The sequence below is a fragment of the Hyaena hyaena genome, unplaced genomic scaffold (assembly GCF_003009895.1).
Source record: "Hyaena hyaena isolate Hyena2069 unplaced genomic scaffold, ASM300989v1 scaffold_2465, whole genome shotgun sequence".
NCBI classification, from domain to species: domain Eukaryota; kingdom Metazoa; phylum Chordata; class Mammalia; order Carnivora; family Hyaenidae; genus Hyaena; species Hyaena hyaena.
The window spans coordinates 3,265-15,606 of NW_024083096.1; the positions used below are offsets into that span (position 1 = coordinate 3,265).

General features: G+C 38.8%; 1 pseudogene; it reads right to left on the reverse strand.

Moving 5' to 3' along the window:
- Positions 1-1,294: 1,294 nt before the first annotated feature.
- Positions 1,295-5,060, reverse strand: LOC120227536 (annotated as a pseudogene).
- Positions 5,061-12,342: the final 7,282 nt, after the last annotated feature.

Genomic DNA, 12,342 nt, shown 5'->3' on the forward strand with positions numbered 1-12,342 from the left:
CATCTTTTCAGTGTAGGAGGGTGCCCGTTTCTCCACATCCTCGTCAGCATCTAGAGTTCTCTGATTTGCTCATTTTAGCCACTCTGACTGGCGTGAGGTGGTATCTCAGTGTGGTTTTGATTTGTATTTCCCTGATAAGGAGGGATGCTGAGCATTGTTTCATGTGTCTGTTGGCCATCTGGATGTCCTCTTTGGAGAAGTGTCTGTTCATGTCTTCTGCCCATTTCTTCACTGGGTTGTTTGTTTTTCGGGCGTGAAGTTTGGTGAGTTCCTTATAGATTCTGGATATTAACCCTTTATCTGATATGTCATTTGCAACTATCTTTTCCCATTCCGTTGGTTGCCTATTAATTTTCTGGGTTGTTTCCTTGGCTGTGCAGAAGCTTTTAATCTTGATGAGGTCCCAACAGTTTATTTTTGCTCTTGATTCCCTTGCTTTTGGGGATGTGTCAAGTAAGGAGTTGCTGCGGTGGAGGTCAAGGAGGTTGTTTCCTGCTTTCTCCTCTAGGGTGTTGATAGTTTGCACGTATAGGAGGATTAGGAGGAACTTGACGGAGGAACAAGGGGGAGAAGAAGGGCGGAAATGGTGGGGGAAAGGGAGAGAGGCAAACCATGAGAGACTCTTGAATGCTGACAAAAACTGAGGACTGATGGATGTGGGGGGGAGGGGGGGTGGGCATGGAGGAGGGCACTTTGGGGATGAGCACTGAGTGTTATGTGGAAACTAATTTGACAATAAAATATTTGTAAAAAAAATTTAAAAAAATTAAAAAAAATCATCTTTTCAGATTGGCAACTGTCAAAACAGCTTTGTGTTGTAGTGAGTTGAAATTTAAATAAAAATTCTAAAATTTATGTTTAGAGACTCCATAATATGCTCTTAACTTTTCCTGCGAACAAGGCAGGGAATAGATGAAATGAAGGAATGAATTCTGCAATATATTTTTTAAAAATTTTAGTGTTTCTTTTTGAGAGACAGAGCGTGAGCAGGAGAGGGGCAGGGAGAGAAGGAGACACAGAATCCGAAGCAGGCTCCAGGCTCTGAGCTGTCAGCACAGAACCCTATGCAGGACTTGAACCTAGGAATCTTGAGATCATGACTTGAGCAGAAATCAAAAGCTTAACTCACTGAGCCACCCAGGTGTCCTCTCCTTGTTATTTTAATTTGCAGCTCAGTATTAAATTGTTGAGCAACTTTCCCTATGTTGTTTGGCTCTTTGGTTTTGATTTCTTAAAACTTGGCACCATCAGTTTGGTTGTTTACAAATGTACAAAATTAAAATCAATGATCAAACTAGAAGCACATCTCTCTAACCACTTTTAGGGCTTCCTTCACATCTTGGTTTCTCAGAGTGTAGATGAGGCCATTTAACATAGGGATTATAATGCCATAAAACACAGAAGCCATTTTTTTCTTGTTCTTGAGACTCGTTGGTCCCATGGTACAGATACATGTAAGAGTCCCATAAAAAACGGTCACTGTTGTCAGGTAAGAGGCGCACGTGCAAAAGGCTTTCTTTCTTCCCTGCAGTGGAAGATATCTTCAGGATGGAAGGCAGGATATATATGTAGGAAAAGATGACAACCAGTACAGTGAACATTAAGTTAAACCCACAAAGACAGTTAGCAGCTTGATGTTGAAGTCAAGGTTGGAACAAGAGAGACCTAAAATTGGGGGTTCATCACAGGAAAATTGTTAATTTTATTGGATTTGCAAAAATTCTGTGAGAAAGTAAAACCTGTGTTTACAGAAACATTTAGGAAACCTATAAAGTATGAGCCAACTAGGAGTTGAATGTAGACCGGGTATGAATGTTGGATAGTGGAATGGGCTGCGGACGGCCACATACTAGTGCAATGCCATCACAGTCAGAATGTAGCAGTCAGTTGTTATAAAAGCACCTCAGGGGCGCCTGGGTGGCTCAGTAGATTGAGTGTCTGACTTCGGCTCAAGGTCATGATCTCACCTTGCATGAGTTTGAGCCCAGCAGCATACTCTGTGCTGACAGCTCAGAATAGTAATTGCACCATACATCCTATGACTGAGATGGATTGCTCTGTTTCTATTAAGTTTTGCAGAATCTTGGGAAAGATACAAGAAGTATAGCAGAGATCAACAAATGCCAACTACTGGAGGAAAAAGTACACTGGTATGTAAAACCAAGAATAAATCTTGATGATAGGATCATCCCAATTTTACCCACTAGGGTGGCCACATAGGTCACTAGAAATACTATGAAGAGAATATGCCAAGACTTGTGTTGACCAGAAATTCCCAGGAAAATGAACTTACTAACTTCAATGCCATTGTTTTATTCCATGGCCAGCCAAGATTAAGTATCAGCTGAAAAGGTGCAAACATAGAAGAGCAGAGAATGATAACACCATGTGATCGTTTAATTCTGCAACTGGAAATGGTATACTATTTGGTTTCATGGTGGAGTCAAATGATATTTTCAATGATATTAATTGACTCTGCAGTTAAAGACTATATACCATGACATCTGACTTAGATAATTTAGGTGTATACTTTGGGGGAAACTTCCATGGATCAGTTTCGTTGTTATGAGGGTGAAAACTGATTCTTCAGTTAGACTAAGAATTTAAGCTTTTGTTAAATATATTTCTCAACTATGTCAATTAGGAAATATGTAAATCATACTTTAAAAATTAAGATTTCTTTAAATCCTAGAGGACAACACAGACAACTTCTTTTACTTCAGCCAGAGCAACTTCTTACTAGATGTTGCCAAAGCCAAGGGAAACAAGAGAAACATCAACTAGTGAGACTTCATCAAGATTCAAAGTTTATGCACAGCAAAGGAAGCAATGAACAAAACCAAAAGGCAGCCTAGGGAGTGGGAGATGTTTACAAATGACACATCTGATAAAAGATTAGTATCCAAAATCTATAAAGATTTATCAAACCCCACACCCAAAATACAAATAACCTAGTGAAGAAATGTACTGGGACACCTAGGTGGTTCAGTCAGTTGAGCATCTGACTTTGGCTCAGGTCATCAACTTTGACTCAGGTCATGATCTCACGTTTTGTGGGTGTGAGCCCCACATCGGGTTCTGTGCTGGCAGCTCAGAGCTGGGAACCTGCTTTGGATTCTGTGTCTCCCTCTCTCTGTGCCTCACCCCTGCTCATGCTCTGTCTCTGTCTCTATCAAAAATAAATAAACCTTTTAAAAAAAGAAGAAAAAGAAATGGACAGAAGACAGGAATAGACTTTTCCAAAGAAGGTATCCAGAAAGCTGACATGAAAAGATGCTCAACATCACTTGTCATCAGGGAACTACAAATCAAAACCATGATGAGTTACCACCTCACACCTGTCAGAATAGCTAAAATTAACACAAGGAACAATAGGCATTGGCAAGAATATGGAGAAAGAGGAGCCCTCTTGCACTGCTGGTGGGAATGCAAACTGGAGCAGCCACTATGGAGAGCAGTATGGAGGTTCCTCAAAAAACAAAAAACTAAAAATAGATCTACCTTATGATCCAGTAATGTCAATAACTATATATTTACCCAAAGGATACAAAAATACAAATTTGAAGGGGTACATGCTAATGTTTATAGCAGCATTATCAACAACACCAAAACCATGGAGAGAGCCTAAAAGTCCATCAACTGATGAATGGGTAAAGAAGATGTGGTGTATATATACAATGGAATATTACTCAGCCATCAAAAAGAATGAAATCTTGCTATTTCCAATAACATGAATAGAGCTAGACTGTATTATGCTAAGTGAAATAAGAGAATCAGAGAAAGATAAATGCCATATGATTCCACTCATGTAAGAAATAAAACAGATGAATATATAAGACTAGGGTATAGGAGAAAAGGAAACAGACCACAAGAGACTCTTAGTGATAGAGAACAAACTGTGGGTTGATGGAGGGTGGTGGATGAGTGATGGACTAGATGGGTGATGTGTACTAAGGAGGACCCTTGTTGTGATGAGCACTGGGTGTTGTAAGTAAGTGATGAATCACTGATTTCTACTCCTAAAACCAATAGTGCACTCTATGTTAACTAAAATTTAAATATACAAATAAGTAAATAAATAAATTAAATAAATGAATAAAAATTAAGCTTTCTTTTATGTTGTGTACGTTTTAAGTCATAAATCCCAATTTATATAAATACAAGTTATTATGTATGAAAATCTTGAGTTACCCATAAATATCTATATGATCTTGATCTGATTTATTTCTATATTCTCATCTTACTCTTCTTGTCTCCTTACTAATTCTTCTCTGGATATCATCATGGGCCCATGATGAAGTAGAGTCTTTTATGGGATTCTTTATAAGGTTTTTATAGGTAAAGAACCTCTTTCTTTGTAAAATTTATAATATGTTGTGAACAAATGTTTTTGCATATATCAATAAAAAATTCTCAGCATTGGGGCACCTGGGTGGCTCAGTCAGTTAAGCATCTGACTCTTGGTTTTGGCTCAGACAATGATGTCATTGTTCATGAATTTGAGCCCCACATTGGACTCCATGGGCTAGCATGGAGCTTGCTTGGGATTTGTTCTTTCTCCTTCTCTCTCTGCCCCTCCCCAGCTTGTGCTCTCTGTCTCTCAAAATAAATAAACTTAAAAAAAAAAAAAAAGATTCCCAGCATTGTCAAAATTCTGTAGTAGTTTTAGATGTTAAATCTCACTTTCAATAGTTATCACATCATAGAGTGGAGACAGAATATCCATGGACTGATGCTGGTCCAGGGACCACACATTTAGTGGCACTCCTCTATGGTGTCTGTGTTGTAGCCATCTGAGCCGAGATCAGTGAACAGAATACAAGAACACAGATTGACATCACACACACTTCTTTATTCAGAGCTGGGCATGCTTGGGGAGCACCCAGATCAAGTAGCCCTGAATAGCAGCAGGGGAGAGCTTATCAGGCTGCACTAGGTTCCCAGGCTTCTGTGTGACTAGGACCTGTTTCTCTAAGATACAAATATCGCCTATGTGGCAAGTAGGCTATAGGGGCAGACAGCGCAGTTATTGTACTGACCTCTGGCTTCTTGGCTAACATTTTGGTGCAGTTCTTGAGAAACTTATCTTGCAAGGGTGAAGCTAGCTTGCTGTGCGCACAGTGTTCTAATCTTCTAGTTCTTTATGTACTGGCCAAAGGTTATAAACAGAGGAGGAGGCTATAACACAGAGTGGAAACAGAAAATCCAAAGACTGATGCCAGTCCAGGGACCACACATTTAGTAGCTCTCTTCTATGGTGTCTGTCTGTCATAAATTACCTATGTGCTTTCCTAGCAATGGATACTAAGCTGCTTATAACTTGTCTCCACTATAAATAACTCAGCATAAAATTTTCATAGGGACAAAACTTTTGAATTTTAGGGTATGCATACATTTATCTTGACCAAGCTTTACCAGATAACAGGGCATAGTGGAGGCACTAGTGTACATCCCTGCTAATTGTGCATGGAGGTTTCCATATTTTTACTTTTTTGTGAACATTGGAATTTTTTAATAGTTTTACACCAGGAAAATAGCTATAAAGTGATATATCCATTTTATTTTTTAAAGTTTATTTATTTAGAGAGAGAAGAGAGAGAGGCAGGGGGACAGAGAGTGAGGGAGAGAGAATCCAAACCAGGCTTTGGGCTGTCAGCATGGAGCCCGACATGGGACTCGATCTCACAAACTGTGAGATCACGACCTGAGCTGAAATCAAGAGTCAGACACTTAACTGACTGAGCCACCCAGGCTCCCCTGGTTGTTACATTATTTTAAATTTATTTTCATGTGCCTTAAATACTATGCAATAACAGAAATCCTTCACAAAAGAAACACCATGTCCCCAGTACATCAGTAGAAAGCTCCTGTATTCTGATGTCAGTAATGCCAGGCAGAGCTGTAGCTCCATAGATGACCAATTTTAGATAAGATTGTGCCTTTCTATAGAAAACTGAACCTGTTGTTAATATATCTTGGGCAATCTGGTTCATTGAAATATCTTGAGGAATAGAGTGGCTTCACTCTGTCATGATGGAAAAGAACCAATGCTCTTCAACATTTAGTGAGGACCAAGGGTTAAAATGCAGCCCTTTCAAGGAGGCTTCCATCCAGTGGGTAAAAGCACTTGTCAGAGGAAGCTCAAACTAGTCATGGGTCCACTCAACTTAGAATCTTGATAAAGTCATGACATTTATCATTTCAATTTAATCATTTTGAAAAACAGTGCAAGAGACAACTCCCCAAGCTGAGTACCTGAGTATTCAGAGCATGATTAATCTATACTGAACCCTGGTGCTTCTGAAGCTTCCCTTATATTAAGCACCATGAAGTAGAAAGGAAAAGAAATAGGTTGACTTGTGTTTAAATTCTGATCACACCACCTCATAGAGTCAAAGGGTTAACTCCTCTTGGCCTCAGGTCTAGCAAATATAAAATGGGATCACAGAATTACTTAGAAAGTCATGATTTTTATTTAGCACTGTTTATAAAAGCAAAACTTTGGGAACAGAGTTAAATAAATCAGAAAAGAATCTTATTATTGAATCAATAAGCTGTCCAAAAAGTATGAGATAAATATATGCTCTTAGGGAAAGGTGCTCCTGTCCTGTTGTCAAATGAGCAAAGCAGGCTGCAGAACTACATAATGTGTGGTCCCTTTGAAAATAACACTTCTACTCAAACCCACTCTCTCTTTTTTCTCATTTCCTTTATTTATCCATGAAAGAGCTCAAGAAGGAGTCACATAAATGTTTAATGGTTATCCTTAGGCAGGGGAGTGGGGAGAGAGTCTTTAAATATAAATCTTATCACTGTTCCTTTTTGAAATAGCTCTAATTGTTTTTTTTATTTTTTATTTGTTTAATTTTTTTTTTTACAGATAGTTTATTGTCAAGTTGGTTTCCATATAACACCTGGTGCTCATCCCCACAAGTGCCCTCCTCCATGCCCATCTCCCCCCTCCCCCCACACACCCTAATTGTTTTTAAAAGGAAGAGGAAGAGAGAGAAGTAAAGGCTGCACTGTAATGATGTGACAAAGTGAGTGATTTATGTAAAATTCCCAGCCCAGGACAAGGCTTTGAATGGCTACTTAGAATTGGTCATAATAACACATGCAAATATACGAAAAACATACTTTTCATTCATTGATTCATTCATTCATTCAGTCAGTCAGTCAGTCAATATTTCAATCATTTGTTAATTTCTATCCAGCCCAGTTCAGTTCTCTCCCTCCATTGCTGTTATATCACCAGGGATGAAGGACTTATTCTTGGTCTTGGGTGAAGCATACTGGAACTTTGGTTCTGACCCTTTTTCTCCACCATTTCCAGTGCACACTGGGATGATAATGTGGCTCATGTTGAAAAATGGAATTTGATTTGTTTTACTTACACCAGAGTTGCCTCCAGATTCTCTTTTTGCAGCAGGTGAAGGCTGATTACCACCATGGTCTTTCTGTGCTTCCTTCTAATTGGGGAGTTTATAGCTGGGGCCTAAGGGATCAATATTCGCTCCCTCAGGAATTTGAGATTCCAAGGGGCTGAGCTGAATTGGAACAGGCAATGTTTGGTAGTTACTTTCTAAAATTTTTTTTAATTTTTTAAAATTTATTTCTGAGAGAGAGAGAGACAGCATGAGCAGGCGAGGGTCAGAGAGAGGGAGATACGGAATGTGAAGCAGGTTCCAGGCTCTGAGCTAGCTGTCAGCACAGAGCATGACATGGGCTCAGACCCACGAACCGTGAGATCATGACCTGAGCCGAAGTCAGACGCTTAACCGACTGAGCCACTCAGGCGCCCCAGTAGTTACTTTCTAATGAAGATATAAAGTTTTCTACAAAGGATAAATTTAATTCATGCTCCTGTCATTAGGGACTCGTGTGTGTGTGTGTGCTTGCGTGCATGCACGCACGTGTTAGTGTGAGTGTGTGTGTTGTTTCATTATAAAGCAACTTTTCAAAAATTTTTTCTAGTGACAAATCAAAGTGAAAAAATTTTAATATGTCTAAGAATCTGTGTTCAAGTCAAGAAAATTGACTTTGTCACAATAATCAGCAAAAAAAAAAATGGTTTTCTGAGAAAAAGAAATCAAAGCTAGTCTAAATTTAGGGACATATGTCACTAATTTGACAAATAGGGTTATTACTATTTGAACATATTTTATATTAGCACTTTGATCATTGTTTGCTTATTTGAAGAAAAATACTCATTATGTCTTCTTTTGTTTTTCTAAAAATGTACCTATTTAAAAAATAAGTCCTGGATAAAGATACCCTTTCTTCCAATCACACCTTAAGTCATCAGAATGTTTCAGATAACAGTCTGTGGAATAAACTATTTTGAGAAGATTTGGGCTCTAAAGTTGCTAGGGTGAAAACTTTAATCAGTTAGAGTAGAAGGCTAGATTCAGGGAGCCTCTAACTTTTGATTAACAAGCATACCTGAGAAGGTATGGTGAATCAACATTCAACATTACTTATTGCATGACCAGTATCTCAGTTAGGAATATGTTCTAGTCTGGTATAAAAAAAAACAATTTACTTTGGCTAACAAAAAGAGGACTTACTTTTCCTTCATTACAATAGTTTGAAAGTTTAGGCTTGCACTTTGTAATTTGCCTAGTCTTTCTCATATGCTGGTTGCCCCACAGTCTAACATGTCTCCTATAGTGAGACACCATATTCCCTTTCAGAGCAGAAAAAAGGATTCAGGAAGGTAGGGTGACGAGATATACACTCTTCATTAGGAAAACGAACACTTTCTTCAAATCCAGCAGACATCTACTCACATCTCACTGGCTGGAAATGTTTTATATGGGTAGCAGAGAGCTCAGTGTCTTGGTCCACATTTCCTCAGTTACTTCATTTCATGACTGGTGGACAGCACTGTCTGTGCTCCTAGTATCTGGTTTCCTATGGTATCTCTCTGCTTCTCTGCCTCAGGAAGATCTCAGAAGCTCAAATATCTCTTATGTGACTTTTAAGCAGTGGGGGAAAGGATGGAATAATTGTCATCCTTCAGAGACTGAGACTGAATCCCAGTTCCCAGAGTGTAAGCCAGCTAAGTTATTCACCCTTTCCTTGTTTCCATCTTTCTATGGCTCACCCCTCCTGCTCTCTGCTGTTTGGGATCACCTTCTTCAAAGAGTTTAGCAAATTGCACAGTCTGAGGGAAGAGTTCCCATAGGACTGATGTCACTCCAGATATTAGTAAAAAAATCCAGGGGTTCCTAGAGCCACACCCATTTGTAGCTGGTTAAAAATGTGGGGGTCTTTCTGCAATCACTCTCAGGTTTGATAATTCACTAGAATGGCTCACTGAATTTCACCACATTGATATGGGCTGAATATTTGTGGCCTTCCAAATCCTCCTGTTGAAATCCTAGCCCCAAGGTGATGGTATATATGGAGGTGAGGGCTTCGGAAGGAGTTACAACTTGAGGGTCCAAACCTGATGTGTAAGATTCATGCTCTTAAAGAAGAGACCCCAGAGAGTTCTCTAGCTCATTTTCTTGCTTTGTGGACACAATAGAGGCTGCCAGTCCATAACTCAGATGGCAGCTCTCACCAGACCCTGACCATTCTGGCATTCTTTTCTCAGACTTCTAACTTCCAGAACGATGAGAAATAAATATCTGTTGTTTAGAAGCCCCTCAGTCTATGGTAAATTATAATGGAATCCTAAGAGGCTAACACATCAGGAAAGCACTATACCTGCAATTTTAGTTTGATTATAATGAAAAAATAAAAATTAAAAGAGGCCAAAGGGGAAAATGCATAAGGCAAAGTTTCTGAGGGTGCAAGCACAAAGCTTCCATCGTTCTCAGGAATGCGTTACCCTTCTGAATGTCTTGTGTGGCAACTCACATGTAGTATTGCTGACCTGGGAGACTCACTTTTAGGATACTTTAGTGTCCAGTTTATTTATGGCTTTATTTATGGCATTTTGTTCATGTGGCTGACTTTTCATTCTCAACCTCTCCTGAGGTTGAGTCCTCAAGCTCAGTTCCCAAGTTCCCCTGGTAGTTGGAACTGATATGGGATGTCTCAAAGCTTCCATCATAAATCACAAAGTTAGATTATCCCATGGCTAAATCCTCCAGGAAAACAAAGACATTCTTATTAGGAAGGACAGTCCAGGGACTCACAGATCACTCCAGTAGCTGCAGGCAAAGATCAGACTGTTCTTTAGGTGAAGGTTCATTTTTCACTCTACACCTCTGGCGTATGTTAACTTTACCCAAATCTTTATCTCAGGAATGCAAACTAAGATATATGCTATCATAGCTACCAAGAAAGCTGACAATAGGTAATATCTTTTTGCCTGACTGCATCATTATCCACATGAAATAAGCGTTCTTTTAGGGAGAAGTAAGAGGAAAAATGGATAGACAACCAGCTACATTTTACAGGAGCTTGTGAATACTCATAAGGAATGATGAGAAGATTCGTTGACTTTCAGCTTCCATAGGTAGTCTCGTCTCTGAGTCATTCTTTTTCCAAACTTCTATAAAGTTAACTATCTTGATAATCACCTACTTCAAATTTTGGTTGAAGAATTGAGCCTCTATCATAAATTTTTAGAGATCATCCCTATAAGGACCCCAAAAGCTCTTATAAGTCATGAGCTGCTACTGATTTATGAAACAGTAAGTGCAGCTGGTAATTTATGAAGCAATGTATGATTCTACAACATCAGACTATTACTACTCCAGATGTCAGAAAGGAAATCTCTCTTTTGGAAAATTGCTAACAGTCACTAATCATTCCCTGATAAGAGCCCAGATCAACCATTTCCTTCTTCCTATAAATTTCAGGAATTTCACTGCTTGTGTACATTGGTCACAGAACTTAATTCCTTTTGAGATTTCTTTTCACCTTGGTATTAAGAGTACTATGTGACTATGCATTTTGCACTTTATTTCCAATTTGGTCGCTTAGACTTCTCAACATGTACTAAGTTCTTTGTTTTACCATCTTTCCCCACCAGCTTTACATAAGTATAATTGATAAAGTTTGTATATATTTGAGATGTAAAACTTGTTATTTTGATATAAGTATCCATCATGAAATGATTGCCACAAACTTGCTAATATATTTATCACTTTACATGGTTATCATTTACCTTCTTTTTACCCTCTCAACAAGTTTCAGACATACAGTAAAGTATTTTAACAATAGTCACCATATTGTACTTTAGTCTCTGGTTTTCCACTCCATGATGTCAGGACACCCTTTGTCTACTTTGCCAATGACTCTGTAGCAATTGTCCCTGATCCTGATCTTTGAAGGTACTCAGACCTTCCCTTTATAGAAGGTCTCCTCCTTTATAAAGGCAGAGTCTTTGCTGAGAAGATTCTGGTCATCCCACATTAACTCCAAGTTAATTTTTTTTCTTCTTTCAGAATTAATGCAGGATATCATATTTGAAAAATATATCTTCTTCTCTTGCTTAGTTGTCTTTGTGATTTTCTGACCAGATCATTTGTCTGGTGTTATTTTCATGTGAAACTTGCTTCTTCATGTAGCTAGCATGGCCTCTCTAGATTTATGTGGTGGTTTCCAACACTCACCCTCAATCTACCTACTAAAGCTCCCTTGTCAACCGTTTGTCTTCCTGATTTGAAGGGCTGTGGGCCTCCCTTAAACTTCCCATTGAATTCCTATAGTTCAAAGTTATTTGCCTTGACTAAAACAGTACACCTTTGACAAATTAATTGGTTATGTTTCTGGACCCTTCTACTAGATTTTCTATTTTGGGGGGTAGAGATATAGAAAATGTTTTCAAAAGTGTCCTTACTTTATTCAAGACTCAGAATAAAGAGGGTAACTAATGACAAGCATAAGTCATAACATCACATAAGAAATAAGTGTTTTCAAGTGCTAGAGAATAAAACTAATATGAGAATATTAAGAAGTATAGCCAGAGTCATAAGGTACTTTTCTTTTTTTTTTTAATTTTTTAATGTTTTTTATTTATTTCTGAGAGAGAGACAGACAGACAGACAGCATAAGCAGGGGAGGGTCAGAGAGAGAGGGAGACACAGAATCTGAAACAGGCTCCAGGCTCTGAACTGGCGGTCCGCACAGAGCCCGATGCGGGGCTCGAACCCACGAACCGTGAGATCATGACCTGAGCCAAAGTCGGACGCTTAACCAACTGAGCCACCCAGGCGCCCCGGTACTTTTTTAAGCAGTGCACTTATTTACCACTCAGGTTTATGCAATAATTGGAACAGAACATATGGTCTCTTTGTAGACAATTTAGAGAAGTCATTTAAGTGAATGGAAATTAATGAACTTCAATTTTATTATATACAAAATGGAGGTTTTCTTAGTCTT